Source organism: Rhagoletis zephyria, unplaced genomic scaffold (assembly GCF_001687245.7).
Source record: "Rhagoletis zephyria isolate East Lansing unplaced genomic scaffold, Rhagoletis_zephyria_1.1 Rzeph_scaffold_00030, whole genome shotgun sequence".
Lineage (NCBI taxonomy): Eukaryota > Metazoa > Arthropoda > Insecta > Diptera > Tephritidae > Rhagoletis > Rhagoletis zephyria.
Window position 1 is genome coordinate 98,821 of NW_016157114.1, and position 20,890 is coordinate 119,710.

A 20,890-nucleotide genomic window follows, 5' to 3' on the forward strand; every position below is an offset into this window, starting at 1 on the left:
CGGGCCTCCAGACTCCATTGATCCTGCCTTATTACAGGGTACCCGGCTGGAATAAATTAATTAAGTTTAGTTTTGTTATATCCATAGTTTTGTTATATTATATCCTCAGTACATTGCTAGTAAATCGATCAAAGCAAACAAGAAAAGATGCATAACCAAATCATTTACCAATGCCTTTCATCTACCGTAGCTTATGTAATGCGTACTGAAACTAAACACGAAAGACGGAACATTTGTACATACATATGCGCTTAAAGGCGAACTCGTTCAGGATGGGGTTGATGAAGATCATGTAGAACAATTTCGATGTAAGGTCTAACGTCGATCAAACCACAGCCCGTGAATCGCATTCGANGAACTGAACGAGTCAGGATGGGGTTGATGAAGATCATGTAGAACAATTTCGATGTAAGGTCTAACGTCGATCAAACCACAGCCCGTGAATCGCATTCGAACCACCATTCTCATATCCCTACCAACGCTCCACATTTTTTTTTGTTAACGTGTCGCTGAAGATGCTAGGCGGATAATGATCTATTATTTTTTATTGCCCAAATAATAGACATAAGAACGATTATAAGAAATGTAAACATAACAAAACTGTCAAAGCTAAACTTCAAAATGATGAATGTGCATAACCAATAGTTATTCAAGACACGAACCATCATATCGGTATAGACACGAATTGACATGGCCACTATGAAAACGCCCACACTGACATACGATAAAAGAATCGGTGGTCACATACCACCAGACTAGAAAAATATACTTTCTTGTTGGAATTGGACACGGAGCGAACCACACTCATCAGCCCTCGCAAGAACGGAATTACAACCAAGTAATTAAAGCGGATTAAAAGCTTGTATGAAAAGCTGGCGACATTCGGGGAGTCGATACTCACCCTTCAGTGGAAATTAATAGAGGCAAAAGGTGCTGTTAATTTACGGAACAGTTTAATCAATANTAGTCAATTATCTTCGACATATATTCACGGTGAATGGCTGCCCCGAACTCATTATATCAGATAATGGTACTCAATTCATCAGTCAAACTTTCGCAAAACCTTGCGCCGAATATAACATGGAACACATGAAAACGCATTTGTATNCGTTGGTTTCGGGTTACATATTTTCTCATTGACTACGGGGAACAGAGTCGACAGTACGGTTCGTGGCTGTCGTCCATGCAACAGCTCAGCCGGTGATTTACCTGTCAAGGGATTCGGGGTCGGTTCGATATGTCGTGAGATATTTATAGAGCGCTCGCTCCACTTGTTGTTCCTCTTCCATTATTTTGCTGAACGCTTCTTTGAATGTTCGCACATTTCTCTCTGCAAGGCCGTTGGATGCTGGATGGAACGGAGGAGTGGTGAGGTGCTGGATATTATTCAGCTTGCAGAAACTTTCAAATTCGTGTGCCGTGAATTGGGGTCCATTGTCCGAGACGATAGCGCAAGGCAGTCCCTCAATTGAGAAAATACATTGTAGTGCTGCGATTGTTGATATGGATGATGTGGATGCAAGTTCCAAGATGTACGGGAATTTTGAATAAGCATCCACCAGAAGCAGCCACATTCGATTAAAAAATGGTCCCGCAAAATCCACATGGACCCTTTCCCACGGTGTCATAGGTTCGGGCCAGGTCGAAAATTCCCGTTTGGGTTGCCTCCCATTTGTCTGGCAAATAGCGCAATTGTCGTGAATACGTTCTATGTCCTTGTCGATGCCAGGGAACCATACGTAACGCCTTGCCATCTGCTTCATTCGACTTTTTCCCCAATGACCCTCATGCAGCATTGCCAGTACCTTATTCCGTAAGGCGCTTGGGATTACTACTCTTGTATGCTCAGTGTGAAGGAGTAGTACATCACTCTGTAAGGATAACGAAAACTTGCGATTAATATATGGTAGGAGTTTACCTTCAGATTTCGAAATGTTGACGGGCCAACCGTCTCTAACATAATTGCAAATGCGTTTAAATGTTTCATCTTTCTCCGTATACTCCTTGACGATTTCAGCATTCAGCGGAAACCCTTCTACTGTGATCTGATAAGCGGTATCGATATTTTCCCAGCTACTTTCCTCCTCATCGAATTCCGGATCGTTTCCCGCTGGCAATCTGGAAAGCGCATCCGCGTTGGCATTTTCGTTAGACTTTCTGTAACGTATTGTATATTCGTAGGCCTGTAGTAAAATCGCCCAACGTTGAAGGCGATGTAGCGTCATCACTGGCAGTCTTTTACATGGATGAAATAATGTCGTTAACGCTTGATGGTCCGTGAGGAGTTCAAACTTTCTTCCGTAAAGATATTGATGAAATTTAGTTACCCCATATATAATGGCTAATGCTTCCTTCTCTACTTGGGAGTATCGCAATTGACTGGAGTTGAGGGTTTTAGACGCATGTGCAATTGGTTTTTCCGAACCGATGTGATATCACAGCACCAATGCCATGCTTTGAGGCATCTACAGCCAGTATTATAGGTTGACGGTCATCGTAATGGACCAGCTGCGTAGCTTTGATGATTGCCAGTTTCAGAGATTGAAAAGCGGTTTCTTGACTCGAAGACCATTTAAAGTGGTTGTGTTTCCTTCTCAAGATGTTTAAAGGGGCGGCAATACTTGCGAAGTTTCCCACAAACTTGTTATAATAATTTATCTTTCCAATAAATGCTTCTAGTTCCTGAATATTTTGCGGTCGGGGCATAAGTTTGATCGCTTCAATTTTCTTTTCGGACGGTAGTATCCCATTAGCATCGATGATATGTCCCACATACTCAACTCGATCTTTTGCAAAACTGCACTTTGCTAACTTGCACTTTAGCCCGTGGTTCAATAATCGTTGAAAAACGGTTCTAACGTTGTCCATATGCTCCTCGTTGGTTCGACCCGACACAATCATGTCGTCCAGATACACGGCACTATGTGGGATCCCGGCTATCACATTCTCCATGAGGCGCTGAAACAGCCCCGGTGCACTAGCTATACCAAAGGTATTGGTATAGTCCAAATGGGGTGTTGATTACCAAAAACTTTTTGGCTTCTTCTGATACCTCCACTTGATGATAAGCTTCACTTAAGTCAATTTTTGTAAAGAATTTACCGTTTTGCAGTTTGTGGAAGAGTTCTTCTATCCTGGGTATTGGATATCTATCTATTTCAATTTGAGGATTTACCGTTACCTTGAAGTCAGCACAAATACGCACACCTCCCTTCGGTTTCTTGACCACGACTATCGGCGCGGCCCACTCACTTGCTTTAATTGCTGTTAAGACCTTTGCCTTAACCAGCCGCTCTATTTCATCGCGGACTTCATCGTATTGTGCAAACGGTAGGTTGTATGGTTTATAGAATTTCGGCCGAGCATCTGGCTTGAGCTTAATTTCAGCTTTGAACGTCGTGCAAAGACCCAAATCCGCTGAAAAAATCCTTTGATATTCGCGAGCGAGTTGCTGCAGCTCAACGATCAAACTTGTTTCTGATGCCCGACCTGTAATGTAAGAATTATTAGCATAACACTCTTCGGTGGGTATAACTAAACTAAAATTTAACGCTTGAAACCAATCGAGTCCCATAATATTTGTGGCTTTATCACTCTCTACTAAAAGTACTGGAAGCCTCTTGGTAGTTCCTCCGTGAGTAACATCAACCTGAATAACGCCTCTCAGTTGTATTATGCTTCCTCCGTACGCCTTCAAAACTTTCTGAGTAGGCGAGTACGGCGGTCTTCCCAACTGAACATATGTGGATAACCCGATTAGAGAACATGAAGCGCCTGTATCCACCTGAAACTTTAGGCTTTGCTTGTTTACGTTGAGTTTGACAAATACTTTTGTAGGCTTGTCCTCACTATCTACTGAATTTATGGTTTCGAGCAATCCAATTGATTCGAACGATGCTTCGTTCACATCAAGGGTATTCGCAGTTTCTTTTTGCGACATTTTGCTACCATAGCGCCTCGCAGAGGCTTTGTGTGTGCCTTCTGATTGACATACAGAAGCGATGTGCCCCCTCTTGGCACATTGACGACATTTCGATTTGTTTTTGAAATGATAACACTGCTCTCTTGTATGAGCTGTACCACACCCAGGACACGATTTACTTACTGCTGCTAAAATCCTGGACTTACGCTCGTGACTACCACGTTCCTTACTATACTTCCGCTGTTTGGTTGTGTGCTGAACCCTATAAACTGTGTCGGTTGCCTTGAGGTTTTCTCCCCGAATCTCGCTGCAAGTCTTTACCGTCGACTCGTATATAGTTGCGATTTGTAGCACTTCATCTAAGGTCGGATTTGTTTTTTGAAGCGCTGTGCTACGGACCTTATCATGTGGGGTGTGCATCACTATCATATCCCGTATGCTGTTATCGATGAATGATTCGTTGCAATTTTCTTTCGAGCACTGAAAAATACACTCCTTAGCTGCTCCCCGGAGTTCTGCCACCCAGTCCGCATAACACTGGTTTGGTTTCATTCCGATGGAAAAAAATTTAAAGCGCGCGGCGAGCACGTGCTGTTTCTCGACAAAATGTGTAGATAGTTTTGCCAATAGCTCACTGTAAGACTTCCCTTCTATTACGTTATCGCATAATTTCTGCAGAAGCTCCGTGCCTATGCACGACAGAAAACTTGCCCGTTTAAGAGTTTCGTTTACAGCTCCATTCGCCACGAAGTGCTGCTCCATTTGCTGGATGTAGGTAGGCCATTTTTCGATACTTTTATTAAACTGCCTGAACACAGGCGTATTGCTCGTATGTGTGTCACTTTCAAGTACACGTTGAAGCGATTGTACATTTTGCTCAAGCACTTTCGCCAGTAATGCTTGGTTTGCCTCTTGAAATTGACTCAGAACTGACGCAAGGGTTTTTTCGTCCATGTTCTCGTCGCCAAATGTTAATTTACGGAACAGTTTATTCAATAAATGCAATTCAAGTTACAGTAGATTCCTTAAGATTAATTTGTCTAATGGAACGGCTTGTAAACCCGCGTGGTAGCTATTAGCAGCAAAAGCAATGGAATGACTTGAAAGTCAAAAAGGTTACCCAAGTGCTGCCACGTTGATTTACAATGGAAGTTCCTAAATAGGGTTGCCAGAAGGTTTTACACTTCTTACAGGTGCCGTCACATTCCTTCCGGCAAATCCCTAGCCATGTTGTTGCGTAGAATAAAGAAGTTGTGAGCATTAAATCTGGACTATTCATTCGACAGCAATTGAGTCACCATAAGCCGGTAATACAAAATCATTACACGTAAGTCAGCCACTTTCTTGCCACCATCCATTGGAAACGAGCTATCCATCAACCGTAAATAAAGATTCCTGTTTGGACCGACAAGCCAAGGTCAAGCAAAACAATGGTTCACAATAAAAAGTGATCAAAAACCACAGCCATTCACAACAATACATATGTCGGGCGTATGAATACGATAATACCAGAACTGATTTCGTACGATACGCTTGTAAGCGTTTATCGTCTATCGTATGAAAATTCATAGTAGGGGGGCTAAGCAGTGGTCGGCAAAAGTTAAACTGTGTCTGTGTTGGTGAGCACAAGAGAACTGCTAGGTATGAGCAACCCAGTAGGGAATTACGGGAAGTGACAAAGTTTTTAACGCATCGGGCTTCAATAAATACATATAAACACATATAGTTAACAAACATCGTAACCTGAATGCAAAACGACGTAGCAAGCATCGTCGCTGAAATGCACAAAGTCGTAATTCATAAAAAAATCAAAATACACTATTTTATTTATATGATGGATTTCATCGAATTACACATCGTTTTTTGAAAAAACAAAAAATATTACTCACGAATTTTCCCATTTCAGTGACGATTTTGGTTGTCTCTTTGCATTTCACGTGACGATATGTATACATATGTTAATCGCTCATTTACTAGAAAAGTGCCATAATCCAAAAAAAGCAAAAAATCTAGTTAAGTATGCAAAAATGTACGTTACCTATTTCTTATGATGTGAAAAAATTTCATAGCTGTAATGATTACCAGTAGTCGTTAGAACAAAATATGTATTAATTTTTACACTCGGAGTATATGTAAATTCAAAACGTTAATGCCGTTTTTCTCGAGCTTTTAGTTTTTTGAGTTATGACAGTATTGAAGTAATGTTGTGATATGTACATTAGGGTGGTCCAAATATGTATATGAAAAAGTAAAGTCGGAATTTTTATGCTCTCACCCCCTAGGATTGTTCTATACCGAAAAATATACCCTTATTTTTTTATTTTGAAATCAAAAAATATTTAGAGGTCGCTCAAAGCTTCCAAAGTTTCCAAAAGTTACGTAAGTTGCAATATGGTTATCTTTCGAGGGTTAGAATAAAATTGAATGGGCTACAAAACTGCATACTCAGAATGTTTGAAATTTTTACTAAAATGGTTTCTGTTAGATATCGAGCTATACTTTCATACAAAAATAAGGAACATTAAATAAACGAAAGGGAAATAGCCAAAGAATGCTAAAATGTCGTTACTGTATGTATTGTTACGATTATCCTTGAATTGATCGCTGAATTCCTAAATCCTTCGGGTTCTTTTCACTGGATTGTTAAATTGTTTACCTGACAAAAATACTTTTATCATTAAAAATCTACGGTTACTGTTTATTAACGAATTGTATTCAATACAACACCTTTATAGTCAGCAGAAGCTGCATGTTTTTACTACTATGAGTCCAACTAAGAAATTTGATTTCGAATGAACTATTTTCTTAACATTGAATAAGAAAAAGACTATGGAACAAAGTATTGGAATCATATGTACATATGCATAAGCGATGTACTACTTTTAATATGTACATATCAGAGACCGAAAATAACTGGTCCACTTTTAACACATCGTAACTTTTCCTATCATTAACCATTTACTTTTTACTTTTTGTGATATATCACTCTGAAATCGTTTTATGTGAAAGAGCTTACGTTTAATGACTGTGAGAAATGGAATCGCTAACGAAAATAAAGGCCAACCGCAGTTATTTATGATTTTTTTTTGTTGAAAAGGTGAGTTAGTAAATTTAATTATGCTGCAGAGAAAATATATGATGAAAATGCAACGAAGTAAAAGAAACTATAAAGAATAGTAAGTAGAACTATTTTTGTTCACTCAACTAATCACCGTTATAAAATTTTTTTACAAACTTTACACACTCAAACTATTTTATCACTACTCGTATCCAAGTTAAAAAAGATGCGGAATTCAAGGCTTGATTTTCGGCCAATCTTCTTCCCTTCATTAAGTAAACTATACTAGCAACAAGCAAACAACGGCAGCACTTCACTCAGTATTTTTAACATACCTACCGTTGCATTTAAAACAAAAAAGTAAAACAAAACGTCAATTCGAAAGGTGAAAAACATCAAATCAAATAAAAGTCTAACCAATGCAGATAAACCAAAAACTTGGTATGAAAGTTATTGTGAGTGATTTATTTTTTATAACAAGAAATAAATGACAATTTGTGACACAGTAATAAGTGGGCCGGTTATTTTCGGTCTCTGGTACATATTTATGCATGTACATAAATAAGTGAATAGATTCTTGAATGATTAGTTGTATCAAAGAAAAGCAGTGCTCTAGTACGTTTTTTAATTGGATGAATCGAGTTGTCCCTTCTTGTTATCTACGTTCTTTGATTGTATTGTAATGTTATTTGTTTGTGCTTTTCTTTTGTTACTATAAAAATTTATTAAAAACATTTGTTCTTGAATGAATTTATATTCAGGTAGTTTTTTTTCAGGAATCGGCATCGGCCAAAAATTGGGAATCAGTTCTTCTTCAGCACTTGACACAATTCCTAGAAAAAGCGAAAAATCAATCTGACTCTTCGTATTCGTAAAAAGTGAAAGATGCCGCCGTCGAGTTCTCATCTTTCCATATTTAAAGTATTTCTATTAGTAATACTGATTTGTGTGAGTCAAAACAAAATGTTTAAATAATTTTTTCTTGTGTAATACATTGTATTGTATTTATTTTTGTTTAGCATGTAATATTGGAGTTACTATTAGTTTTGTTTAATATAACAGATTTTTGAATGTAAAACAGAATAAACCAATACATTCAAAATGTATACCTACCTCACGCTGTATTTAAGAGAAATCTATTAAAGTTGGAAAGAAAATATGTATTCTCTTTTAAGATTTCTTCAGAAAAGGATCAAATCGGATTTTAAGATTGCCATTTTCTTGCACCTAGGGTCATTATGAAGAGATCCCCACATCGAATATTTAGCTACATGTCAGACAGACTTTTTTGTTGTTCCCAGACTCCGTGGAGAGTGGAAAGCAGAAAACTAAAATCACATTTAATGATTTGCGAGTTGTAGACGTTGTAGTGATTCAATCTTCCCCATCTTTTATATTAAGGCTATTCTAATAAAAGAGAGAGTACAAACTAAAATTTATCGAAATCAGATGAAATTTAATGTTTCCACCCACAGGAGTGGAGGGCGTGGCAATTATCAAATCTCGCGAGTCAAATGCCTTCCTAGCTGAGTACCAAGATTTACTACATTATATGGCCTTATACGTGGGTTTCCTTCCGCCATGAAGTATCAAAATACCGTCTCTAGAGATAATCAAACAATTTCTAACATGTTCGCTCCGGTTTTCAAATCCAATTATTCCATTAACTCACATGCTAACATTGACTATCCTTTTAAACTATGTCCAATTAACTCAATAAATATCCCAGTAATATCTCCAGATGGTGTATTAGTTTATCTGAAATCTTTAAAGCGGTCCTTCAGTTATGGTCCTGATCAAATCCCTACTTGTATTCTTACAAATTGTGCTGATTATCTCTATGAGCCGTTAACAGCGTTATTTAATTTGTCTCTTAAAGAGGGCGTTTTTCCAACTATACGGAAGGAAACGTTCATAACATCGTTACATAAAAGCTAGAGTTACCAGATTTTTTACGCGCGAAATCAATACGTTACACCTTTCCATGCTAAAAAATCAGTACTTCAAGACATTTTTGTTCAAAGCAATATTACACAAGGGAACAAAAATGGGATACAATTTTGCTGCATCAGATGTTAAAGCTGTTTTTGATAGACATTTTTATGCTGATTACGAATCCGTAAGTATAAGGTCTCCATCAGCTCTAGATTTGGAGAAAAACGAGGTCAAAGTGTAAAAAAATAACGTTTTTTGCAATATATTAGAAGCTCTCGCAATGAAAGAAAAAGGTGATATTCGGCTTAAATTAAATCTAGAAGTCTCGACTACTATCCCTAAAAATACCATCCCTGCATCTTGTCTTGATGGTCACTTATAGTCATTTATTGAACAGCAACACCTTTTTGTGCGAAGTTTGAGTACCCACCGCACTTAAACAAAAGGTGATAGAGACCTATACGAAGGCTCAAATTAAGGCCTGAACTTTCGACTACAGTTCCTGAAAATACCATCCCTGCACCTGGATCCTAAGGTCACTTATAGTAATTCATTGAACAGCAAAAACTCATTTCGGCACAATTTTTTTTCTTTCCATAGCACAACAGACCAGTATTTTGTCCTTGTTCAATAAATGACTGTAAGTGACCATCACGTCAAGGTGCAGCGATGGTATTTTCAGGGATGGTAGCTGAGAGCTGTAGCTTTACGTTAAGTCTAAGTGGAAGGTTCTATCACCTATTGTTTGTTTGCTAGACCTTCTAAAATACTGCAAAAACACGATTTTTTGACACTTTGACCCCATTTTTCTCCAAATCTAGAGCTGATGGAGACTTTATACTTACGGGATCGTAATCAGCATAAAAATGTGTACCAAAAACAGCTTTAACATTTGATGCAACAAAATCACTGTTCCCTTGTGTTCATCGGCGTAGCCAGAATGAAATTTAGGGGGGGGGGAGGGGCTCGACCCTATTAAGCTGGCATTTCAGGGTACTATTTTATATATATATAAGGAAAATTTGAAAGTTAGGGGGGCGGCTCGAGCACCCCTCTGCCCCTACCTGGCTACGCCCATGCTTGTGTTATGAATGTAAGTAACAGATAATATTCTCATTTTCGTTGTTGGTGTTTCCGACAGGGTAGGAGTGTGATGTAATATGGAACGATTTTCCGTCATCCCTTGTCAAATTTGGTTTGGAGACAAACCGGTTTCGGCGTTGTGCCATCTTCAGTGTAACTTTTCGTTCTGAATAGTTTCTGTTTGTCTGTCACTATTTATAGCCGTGTTAAATCGTCGTTGGTTCATAGTAAGGTACGTCTCACTGGATTATATTCTTTCGTTCAACTAGTAGTTTCAGTTCTGTGTGTACATCCTCAGGTAGAAATTAGCTGCTCACCTCTTTTTTGATTAATTTTTGCATGGATTAGCAGGTAGGTAAAAATCAGTTATTTTCTTTCTCTTTGTTTCTGTAGTTTGGACCTGCATTTCATTGTTTATGGTAGTTGCAGGGTTTCTGTTTTGTTTTGCATATAATAGCCCGAGTGGTTCGAATAATATATCAGATCCTGTGTTTATTTGCTCATATTTTTCCGTCGAACGTCTTTTGTTTGTATATCTCCATATTCTCTAATACGTTTGGCCGTTGTCCTTTGTGCTGTACATGGATAACTTTGGCTGTCTTTCCTATTTTCATTGGCGTACAATGGGTTTCTGCCATATGGTTTGCGAAGTTCGATTCCGGGGTGGTCGAAGGTTTTAGCGTTTTTTCGCTGTAGTCCCTTATATGTTCACGATATCTTGTTTTTATCTTGCGCCCTGTTTGTCCTATGTAACTATGTTGACATTCGCAAGTCAACTTATATTCACCTTGTTTGTCTAGTGGGTCTTCCTCGTTTGCACTATTTCGTATCATCATCCCCACATTGTCCTTCGTTCTAAATGCTGTGTAAATGTTATACTTTTGGAATACCTTAGCCAATTTATATGACGTTTTGCCCGTATAAGTCAAGACCGCCAAAGCCTTTTCATTATTTTCCTTCTTATTTGATTTCTTCGTTTTTGTTTCTCTTTTTATCTTGTTCACTAGGCCCTTTCTGTATACGTTATTTTCCGCGATTGCGTATATCGTATTAAGTTTTTTGCTGTAAGCTTCTTTTTCCAATGGCGTTCGTTCAAGCCTGGTTATTAGATGTCAAAAGGCTGCAAGATCCTTAACATCAAATGATACAAATTTCGCATATTTGGGTATTTTTAGCGATTTCATCCTTTCAATTAACTCCGCTGTATTCGTAATTGTGTATTTATTGGGCAGTTCCAGTTTTTCTTTCAGCAAAGATGTTAGATATTTCGATAGTTTGTATCCTGGTGCAGATTTGTCGTTGATAATTGGTCTCATCGGATTTCCTGGCTTGTGTATTTTCGGTAGTGCGATCATTGAAGGGGCCGAAGGATTCATCAATGTCATTGTATATGCTTTCCTTGGATTTATTATTGTTTTTGCCTGTTTTATTGCGTGCTTTACTGCCACTTCGTAGTCATCGGTTGGGTCCAAATTGACAATTGTGAGAAAGGACCCAACCGATGACTACCAAGTGGCAGTAAAGCACACAATAAAACAGGCAAAAACAATAATAAATCCAAGGAAAGCATATGCAATGACATTGATGAATCCTTCGGCCCCTTCAATGATCGCACTACCAAAAATACACAAGCCAGGAAATCTGATGAGACCAATTATCAACGACAAATCTGCACCAGGATACAAACTATCGAAATATCTAAAATCGTTGCGATTGCGATATTGAAGATATAACTTTTAAATGTAACCAATATAATGATTAGCAAGACTGATTGGCGGAAAAAGTAGAAAACATTACTAAAAAATTTAAAATAAAAAAACCAAATGTAATTCAATTTAAGATATTGAACATGTAATCTTTAAATGCAACAAATATAATAACTTTTAAAAGAGTAATTTGTATGCATTAAATCAATTGCATCTTTACTATTTGTATAATTCTTCATATAGTCACTTTGAATAAAGGATTTGTTTAAATTCCATTAATTTTGTGTAATATATACTGGAATTGCAATGAAACCATGGTTTATTTTGAATATTTGGGAACATTTCTTCAAAGATTTCAAAGATTTTTCTTTGGCAAGAATTTTATGTTAATATCCATTTATTTAATTTTTAAAATATATGTGGCCATAAAAAGTTAATTTATTGTCTATTGTTCCTACTGCCTTTTCACAAAAGGAGATAAAATTGTTACCCGCTTCTCTTTCCTTCTCAAATGCAACCTTACAAGGCAGTCGATTGACACAAATGTCAATATTTATCCAACCTTGTATTATTGAATCATGGGGTAACACTAGACCAAAACTACTTCAAGTTTAATAACAAAATATATAGACAAACTAACGGGCTAGGGATGGGTAATCCCACATCTGCAATTTTAATGGAAGTGTTCATGTAACATATGACGGAGCTGACAACAAGCCTGGAGTAATGTTCTACGCAAGATACGTCGATGACATCACATGTCTTGTAACGGGAGACAAGGAAGAACAAATTCTAGGCTATCTCAACGACCAACACACGAATATAAATTTCACTATGGATAAGGAAAACGAAGGCAAAATAAACTATTTGGACATAACAATTAAAATAAATAAGGTTACCAACAAATGCGAATTCGGGATATATAGAAAGCCCACGGCCACAGACACGATAATACACAATACTTCAAACCACCCTCAACAGCACAAAAATGCAGCCTTTAGACATCTAATAACCAGGCTTGACGAACCCCATTGGAAAAAGAAGCTTACAGCAAAGAACTTAATACGATATACGCAATCGCGGAAAATAACGGATACAGAAAGGGCCTAGTGAACAAGATAAGAAGAGAAACAAGACAAAGAAACGAAGAAATCAAATAAGAAGGAAAATAATGAAAAGGCTAGGGCGGTCTTGACTTATACGGGCAAAACGTCATATAAATTGGCTAAGGTATTCCAAAAGTATAACATTAAGGGTGGTATTATCACTTGCGAAGCGAATGATTTTGGCGAAGCGAACGGTTTGGAGAAGCGAATTAAAAGGAAGAGAAGGTATTAAAAGTGTTCGCGATGCAACGAACTTGCACAAGCTGGTAAAAGAGAACACTCTTAATGTATATTTAAGTTGCGTCCGCCAATCCATTCGCTTCGCCAAACCGTTCGCTTCGCCAAATTCATTCGCATCGCAAGTGACAATACCGCCCTAACACAGCATTTAGAACGAAGGACAATGTGGGGAGGATACTACGAAATAGTGCAAACGAGGAAGACCCACTAGACAAACGAGGTGTATATAAATTGACTTGCGAATGTCAACATAGTTACATAGGACAAACAGGGCACAAGATAAAAACAAGATATGGTGAACATATAAGGGACTGCAGCAAAAAAATGCTAAAACCTTCTACCACCCCGGAATCGAACTTCGCAAACCATATGGCAGAAAACCATTGTACGGCAATGAAAATAGGAAAGACAGCCAAAGTTCTCCATGTACAGCACAAAGGACAACGCCTAAACGTATTAGAGAATATGGAGATATACAAACAAAAGACGGTCGTCGGAAAAATAATAAATGAGCAAATAAACACCGCATCTGATATATTATTCGACCCACTCAAAACAAAACAGAAACCCTGCAACTACCATAAACCATGATACAAAAAACAAGGTAGTTCCATTGTCACTTTTTCGTCGCCATATTAACAACCTGACAATTAAGCAGATTGTGACATTTCGTGCTACCATACCCAATATCTAAAATCCTTCAAATTTTCTTATTAATTTTGTGTCGATTTAAAAATCTTTATTCTTAAGCCTAGTATTTTATTTCTATTTCATGTGAAAAAGCTGTTAAATTGTATATAAAATTTCTTTCTGTGAAATAAGTGTGAAATTCCACAAAACATTTCGTTAGCAAAGTAGTATTCTGTTCACGCTGTGAAAAAGCTTGCAACATTTTTGCAAAATGAAGCTAGCAACACAATTTTCATGACATTTTTAAATATGTACACATGTACATTTTAAATTGTGTGAAAGCTGACAGTGATGTTTCCCTTCCGTCAGTTTTCATAGAAAATTCAAATAAAAAAATAATTTGTCTGTAAATTGTACGTAAAAATACATATATTAAAAATAAAATAAGAAAAACTCCATTATAAGTCCTGTACTATCCATATTTTTGGCTTAATATTTATTTTTTGTGCTGTTTTATTTAATTTTGCTTGTTTACAAATGTTTTGGCAGTTAATTTATCATCCCGTTTCTAAGACGTAACTGTTGAACTCAACACTTGACAGCATTTCAGCAACAGTTGAGGTAAAACGCGCCCAATATTTTGGTACATAAATAAAATATAGTTCATAGAAAATAAAAGTGTTATTCATTTTAACATGAGTGTAGACATCAGAGGCCAATTAATTATTTTATATTTATGAAATTTTTGAATAGCAATAATGAGACCATTTAGATCAGTGTTTAGATAGCCAAAGAATTCTACAATTCATTTTAATATTACTTTTAATATGATGTTCACTTTAAATAATTTTAATTAGAAGCCGGTTTCTCTCTTTGCGCCAGGAAGAAAACTCTATACTTAAGATCCTCTCAGTTGCTTCGTTTGAGTGTGGTATTGGAAAAAAAAACAAAACTACATATTTTTTGAAACTGTAGAAAAGTACCACTATTTAAGGACTTCATCTATAATTCCTCATGGCTTACATTAGTTTTTTCAACTACGCAAAAACTTTGAAAGACTAAGAATTCGCTAAAAAGAGTATCTAGCTCTATGTCAGTAAATTGTGAAAAGAGAGTTGTAAGTTATAGGCGAAAGCTATTCGAATATTCAAATTTGTTTTTATTAAACTGAAAGTTATTTTCGAGATAACTAGCAACACGGCACACAATGGGCCGCCTCATACAAGTTAGCCGGAAACAAATATTGTATTGCTTCAGATGCTTAGAATTGTTGTAAAAAGCGGCCATACAAAAATTTAGCTTGATCAAGAATCGGACACCACAGGTCCTTTGAGGAGGGTTTGTAGCCAAAACGGTATATTGAAGGTATCTATATATAAATACGCCACAGTACAATTTTGAACCCGCTTTTTTGAGGGAACCGTTCTTTCCAAACTTCCTCTAATCCAGAAATGTTAACCCCATTATACAGGGGGCGTGGCATCTGACATAGACTAAAATCTGAAAAATGATGTATCTCTAAAACCAATCACGCTGGGCAACTGAAACTTGGCACGTATGCATAAATTGTAAATACCCTACCTACGGCGAAAACCATAGGTATTGGAAAAGGGGACGTGGCACTTCCAATACAAACTGAAATTCTCATATCGATTATCTATGAACCGCTTTGACACAGCTACATACGGTATCAATTCCGTCCTTATGGCGAAAAGTCGTAGGTTTTGGAAAAGGGGGCGTGGCATCTCCCATACAAACCGAATTCGAAATATCGCTTATCTATGGAACCGCTTTTTCAAACGTACTTATGGCGAAAAGAGGTTTGTATTGGAAAGGGGGATGTGGCACCTTCCATACAAAATACAATATCTATATCGCTTATCACTGGAACTACTTATGATAAGGTTATGGATAAACCTACATCTACAAATCAGAAAATGGTAAGAATCATTTAATTGGGAAGAATTTTCTACCAGATTTCAAAATCGCATTGAATGTCTGTTATTTTGTGGAAAGGTTTTTAGAAGGATTTTTCTTCCGATAGGGGGCTCAGGGATTGAGAGCTATCCTAAAGAATCTTATTTATGGTCACATTTGCTTCATCTTTTGAATACTTGGTACCCAAACGTGTGATGCAAAAATATTGATTTTTGGCCCAGTCCTGACGAAACCCGTGTGAACAACTTCGAGGTACTTTCTTAAGTCCTACCGATTCTGATGAAGAGAAAGAGGAGTTTATGTAGATGCTGGAAATATAGTTTCTAACCTTCCCAAGGGATCTGAGACCAATATAATCGAAACAAGTATTTAAAGTTTAAATAAATTTTAAAGCTTTACACTGCAAAGAAAACACTATTTCAAGTTTGAATGTAAATTTTTTTAATATATTCAATTATTTTTTAATGAATATATAACTTATAACTGCATATTTATTTTTGATATATATTTTTTGGGTTATGTCTGCGAAATGTCACCGTCGGAGTGTGAACTTTCATCTGCTTCATCAGTCGCAACTCTTGGGTAACTATGACCACTTTTTCGTACAGACACTTCTTGATATAATATGGAATTTGAAATTGTTGCAAGGTCGTGCAAAGTCTGGTTTACGCAGTATCTAAAAGGGGGAATCATGGAGTCTCAAAAAACTTTAAGAAAAGTACATGATAGTACAGTGATTAGATCAGAGGTGGGCAATTTTTGCTCGCGAGCAACGCCAGCATCACAGTTCGTATACGTACACAGAAGCAAAGCAGCGAATTTCGATCAGTCTGCTTGCAGATTTCACCAATGTAACATAATGCTCGGCTGTGGATTGTTTTTCCTCGTAATTATAGCACGCGCTTGCCACATTTTGTGTAAGAAATTTACAAAGAATCCCCAAAGTAAAAAGTGATGTGTTTTTCTTAGATTGGCGTTTGCATGCATTTGCGACGATTCAAACACAAAATAGTGCGACCCTATACAAGAACTGGAGCTTATTGTTCAAAGAACTTTCAACAAGCCGCAATATCCGTTATGCGGTTATGCCTACGTATTTTTAATATAAGCAAACTGTATTTTTTATGCCGTGTCAATTTAAAAAAATATAAAATACCCTGCTTGCTGACCAACGTTCAATAATTTTGTAATAAATAAGTCCCATGATTTTTACAAAAAAGTGTACAAATTGCATGTCATATTTTAGAATAATTTGTTTCGATATAGAAGTTTAAATGCTGGTTTATACCCAAAAATATTTAATGAATAATATTTATAAGTTAAACTCTATTTTTAGGGGTAAATTCCTATTTATATGAAGATAATAAAATCTAAACACCGAAATAATCTGGCCGGCCAGCATTTCAAAGATAAGATTCCAATAAAATTGTGTGCAGGTATTAAACAAATGGGTTAAATCTATTTAAATTTTTTTACAATTTTAGAAGTATTAAATTTTCGTATGGAAAAGTTTCTATAAACTAATAGTATTCTATAATTCTTGGGTTTTAGTACATTTATAAAAACGTGGCAACCATAACTGAGCGCGGCGCACTATTGCCACGACAAAATGAGACTGTGTTGGTGTGCACAGCATTGGTTTAGATTGTCCAAAAAGTTCGACTTTGTTCAAATTTTTTTTACGTAAAACGCCTAATTTTGACACATTACTCTAGCTACGTCCCTCATCACATATTAATTGTTTTTATTTCGTAAAAGAAAACATCGTTTTCTATGCCAAATACATTCTTTTCAGCGTTCTGGCACACCACTGTGATAAAGAACACACCACTTTTTAAAAATGTCTATTTGATTGGTGTAATTTTTAGAAAACAAAGTTTCAAAACATCAAATTTGACCTACAAAAAAACTACTAAAGTGGGCTATAAAACACCAAAGAATAATTTTTTCTACGTAATTGGACATTTCTTAGCAAGTTGGAGTCATCAAAACATCAAAATTCCACTTTGTCGCCAATTGGCCCATTGTGCGTCAGCCTTCTTTTTAAATAATTTAAGCTCCATCATATTATCGCAACTGGTACGTAACGACCCGGCGCTATGCCCATAAAACGATTGAACGGGGCACCGAAATTGCGCATATGGAAACTGCATTTACACATTATTTCGGTTTCAACCGAAACTGTGCATATATGCTTTATTTCGGTTTTTGCCATATGCATTATTTCGGCTTTCAACCGTAACGGGGCACCGAAATTGCGCAAGTGGAAACCGTGCATTTACACATTATTTCGGTTTCAACCGAAACTGTGCACGTATGCTTTATTTCGGTTTTCGCCATATGCATTATTTCGGTTTCACCGAAACTGTGCATGCATGCATTATTTCGGTTTTTGTTATCATCACAGAAAGGAGAATTCTACTTAGTAAGGGTTGTAATTCCTAAACGCGGCCGAAAGCCGCCTACGCAGAAAGAAGTTCTGCGCAAAAATACTTCCGGTCCCCTTTTCCGGCAACACAGAAAGGAGAATTCTACTTAGTAAGGGTTATAAATCCTAAGCGCGGCCGAAGGGCGCCTACGCAGAAAGAACTTCTGCGCAAAAATACTTCCGGTCACCTTTTCCGGCAACACAGAAAGGAGAATTCTACTTAGTAAGCACGGCCGAAGGCCGCCTACGCAGTGAGTTCTGTGAAAAAATACTTCCGTCCCCTCTTTTTCGGCAACACACAAAGGAGAATTCTAGTAATGGTTATAATCCCTAACCGCGGCCAAATGCCGCCTACGCAGAAAGAAGTTCTGTGCAAAAATACTTCCGCCCTTCTTTTCCGACAACACGGAAAGGAGAGTTCTACTTAGTAAGGGTTATAATTCCTAAGCGCGGCCGAAGAANAACTACTAAAGTGGGCTATAAAACACCAAAGAATAATTTTTTCTACGTAATTGGACATTTCTTAGCAAGTTGGAGTCATCAAAACATCAAAATTCCACTTTGTCGCCAATTGGCCCATTGTGCGTCAGCCTTCTTTTTAAATAATTTAAGCTCCATCATATTATCGCAACTGGTACGTAACGACCCGGCGCTATGCCCATAAAACGATTGAACGGGGCACCGAAATTGCGCATATGGAAACTGCATTTACACATTATTTCGGTTTCAACCGAAACTGTGCATATATGCTTTATTTCGGTTTTTGCCATATGCATTATTTCGGCTTTCAACCGTAACGGGGCACCGAAATTGCGCATATGGAAACTGCATTTACACATTATTTCGGTTTCAACCGAAACTGTGCATATATGCTTTATTTCGGTTTTTGCCATATGCATTATTTCGGCTTTCAACCGTAACGGGGCACCGAAATTGCGCAAGTGGAAACCGTGCATTTACACATTATTTCGGTTTCAACCGAAACTGTGCACGTATGCTTTATTTCGGTTTTCGCCATATGCATTATTTCGGCTTTCAACCGTAACGGGGCACCGAAATTGCGCAAGTGGAAACCGTGCATTTACACATTATTTCGGTTTCAACCGAAACTGTGCACGTATGCTTTATTTCGGTTTTCGCCATATGCATTATTTCGGTTTCACCGAAACTGTGCATGCATGCATTATTTCGGTTTTTGTTATCATCACAGAAAGGAGAATTCTACTTAGTAAGGGTTGTAATTCCTAAACGCGGCCGAAAGCCGCCTACGCAGAAAGAAGTTCTGCGCAAAAATACTTCCGGTCCCCTTTTCCGGCAACACAGAAAGGAGAATTCTACTTAGTAAGGGTTATAAATCCTAAGCGCGGCCGAAGGGCGCCTACGCAGAAAGAACTTCTGCGCAAAAATACTTCCGGTCACCTTTTCCGGCAACACAGAAAGGAGAATTCTACTTAGTAAGCACGGCCGAAGGCCGCCTACGCAGTGAGTTCTGTGAAAAAATACTTCCGTCCCCTCTTTTTCGGCAACACACAAAGGAGAATTCTAGTAATGGTTATAATCCCTAACCGCGGCCAAATGCCGCCTACGCAGAAAGAAGTTCTGTGCAAAAATACTTCCGCCCTTCTTTTCCGACAACACGGAAAGGAGAGTTCTACTTAGTAAGGGTTATAATTCCTAAGCGCGGCCGAAGAACGCCTACGCAGAAAGAACTTCTGCGCAAAAATACTTCCGGTCACCTTTTCCGGCAACACAGAAAGGAGAATTCTACTTAGTAAGCACGGCCGAAGGCCGCCTACGCAGTGAGTTCTGTGCAAAAATACTTCCGTCCCCTCTTTCTCGGCAACATACAAAGGAGAATTCTAGTAATGGTTATAATCCCTAACCGCGGCCAAATGCCGCCTACGCAGAAATAAGTTCTGTGCAAAAATACTTCCGCCCTTCTATTCCGGCAACACGGAAAGGAGAGTTCTACTTAGTAAGGGTTATAATCTCTAAGCGCGGCCGAAGGCCGCCTGCGCAGAAAGAAGCTCGTTTCCATGTATGCATTATTTCGGTTTTGAGTCGAAACTGTGCAGTAGTGCGATTCGGTAACCTTTTTAACGACATTCGCAGTGGCTAATTTAGCTAAACGATAATTTTAAAGATTTTGCTATTCAATAAGTACTTTCTTATCGATATTCGATAAGTGAAAATCAGCTGTTTCGTTAACGATTCGTTTATGGTTAAGTTATCGACATCTCATTTGGTGTTGTTAAGTTTGTGTTAACCAAACGAATTTGCGCGCAAGTAAATCCAAGTGAATTTATATAAAAGAAATGGCGTTTGAATATGTGGCGTATAGTTTACACCGAAACTATGGAGTCAGAAATACACCCACAGTGGATCGGCGTTTGCTCCGGGACATTCACGATCCATTTGAGCTGGCGCCTTTCGAGTTCCGGAAGCTATATCGTGTGGGCCCAGAGACCGCAATGGAGCTCATCCAATTGAAAGGTAAAAGGATTACCTCAATATCGGGGGAAAAACTNAATCTTCAAATAATGAGAGCATGCAATTTTGGATATGTAGTATGTATACAATAATTTCCTGGGTACGGTTTAGTTATCTGTACAATGATGCCCAAACGCGTGACTCGAATCTAAAAAGTTTAACATACGCGTGTATTCCAAGGATTAAACTTTAATTTAAAACAAAGATTTCAAATTTCCAAGCACTAGTTTATTAATAAAACCGGTTTTAATTATGGACTTTTTTGTAAGTTTCGATGTGGCTTCCATGTTGAAATGCTAATGGGGTGAACCCATTTTCAAATGGGCCCCCTGTAGTCTGTAGAGGGGTCAGAGA

At 37.7% G+C, this 20,890-nt stretch overlaps 1 protein-coding gene across 5 annotated transcripts in view; it reads left to right on the top strand.

The window, feature by feature from the left end:
- Positions 1-20,890, top strand: part of LOC108364133 (putative nuclease HARBI1) — a 48,502-nt gene that overhangs the window by 10,338 nt on the left and 17,274 nt on the right. The gene's annotated exons all lie outside the window — the stretch shown is intronic.